Source organism: Antrostomus carolinensis, unplaced genomic scaffold, assembly GCF_000700745.2.
Source record: "Antrostomus carolinensis isolate BGI_N321 unplaced genomic scaffold, ASM70074v2 scaffold1471, whole genome shotgun sequence".
NCBI classification, from domain to species: domain Eukaryota; kingdom Metazoa; phylum Chordata; class Aves; order Caprimulgiformes; family Caprimulgidae; genus Antrostomus; species Antrostomus carolinensis.
The window spans coordinates 53,434-55,115 of record NW_010293252.1 but is presented as its reverse complement, the minus strand read 5'-3'; the positions used below and the strand labels follow the sequence as shown (position 1 = coordinate 55,115).

At 41.1% G+C, this 1,682-nt stretch overlaps 1 protein-coding gene across 1 annotated transcript in view; it reads right to left on the bottom strand.

Moving 5' to 3' along the window:
* ELOVL6 (ELOVL fatty acid elongase 6) overlaps positions 1–1,682 on the bottom strand; it is a 25,962-nt gene that overhangs the window by 23,154 nt on the left and 1,126 nt on the right. The window lies entirely within an intron of this gene.

Genomic DNA, 1,682 nt, shown 5'->3' with positions numbered 1-1,682 from the left:
GGAATGTCTTTCAGGCCAAGCACATGTAAATGAAACACATAATTATGCAAGGAGCTAGAAAAAAAAAATCCAAGTTACTTGGAAAGTTTACAGCATTCAAAGTCCAGTGCAGCTTACTAAGACAGTCAGTAAGGCTGGGAGTGCCGATGGTCCTAGAAAGGATACTGGTGGTGAAACACCAGGAAATAGATGTTCCAATTAATACTTTTTATAAGAAGTCTTCATCTCAGGCTTTAATGAATATTCTGCATTTCCTCTGTTTTCCAGGTAAGAAGTCAAGGGTTTCTGTGTTTGGGTTGGTTTTGTATTGCATTGCATTGGATTGCATGTTACTATGCAAGCTCCAGAGGTTTCATGCTCGAACTTACTGGAAACATTTTGGGTCATTTTTCCCCTTCCCTGCTTCACTCCTGCATACTACTCAGCACCTCAGAAAAGCAAAGCTTTCTAAGTATAGACATATAATTTTCAGAATCAACTGGTCCCCACTAGCAAATCCAGCAGCTTAAATGCTTGGTGCCACTGGGTAGTGCAAACATCTCACACTCCTGTTCATCCCTCCCCTCTCCAGCCTGCTGTCTCATTTCCTGACATGCAGAGAAAAGGGTGAGTTCTGTAGTGCTTGGGGAACCCTTGTCCCTGAACAGTTCTATTTGAACTGACGGAGGAAGCAAACCCTGCAGTAGTGAATCCCTCTCAAACCGTGCCCTTCTGGCCACTGCTCCTCATCTGCACAACCACAGCTTGCCTTCAGTGCTGTGGGGCACAGGAAGAGGTGGTCTCTGTGTCAGGTTCATCCTGGCAACTGGTAGCTACAAAAACATGAAGTCCACATTTTAGATTTCACCCAGCATCACTCAGCAGCTCAGGCTGGCCATGAGTTAGCTATTTTATATGATTATGATGGGAAACTCCACTTAGCAAGTAACAAATGTGTAGATTCCAAAGTCCATCTAGAAAGCACTTTCACAGTGTAGTGTATATTCTTGCTATCTGTTGATTGGTGCATCGCTTATGATTTTGGGAGGAAATTAATTAGTGAAATTGCTTAAAAGCCCCACACTGTGAATGTCAGCCACAGACCCATTCCAAAAGAATTTCATTTTAAAATTCATCTTAGACATCTTTTGCAAAGGACAGTTCTGAAATCATGCTTCCCCCTCCTTGGATCAGGAACAGCTGCTTTGCATAAGTCAGCTAGTTTCATGTGGCTGCATTCAACAAGAAAGTGTAAGTGGAATATGTATTTTGGGATCCAGCTGGCTACAAATCACTTTACAAACTTATTCACAAATGACATGCCATCTAGGAACCAATTCAACAACTACTGAAATTCAGCCATTTCTGGAACAAACAGCTAACAGCAAGACTAGGACCCTAACAGCAAGACTATGTTAGACAAACAGCCAGAAGTAGAGCACCAAATGCAACTAGATGAAAATTATTGTTATTTTCACAGTGTTAGAACTTGCCTTCAGAGTTATCCAGACTGCTCAAAGTTTTGTCTGCACTAGGATATTTTTTTAAAGTTATCAATGAACTACTAAAATCAAGCCAACACAAAGTTCTTCTGTTAGCTTGTCCTAGCTGGATGAGACAACCTAGAAATACAATATATTTTCCCCTGCCAGCGTTTTACGAAGTGTCAATGTGATAGAAAAACTTTGGAAGAAAAAAGGAAA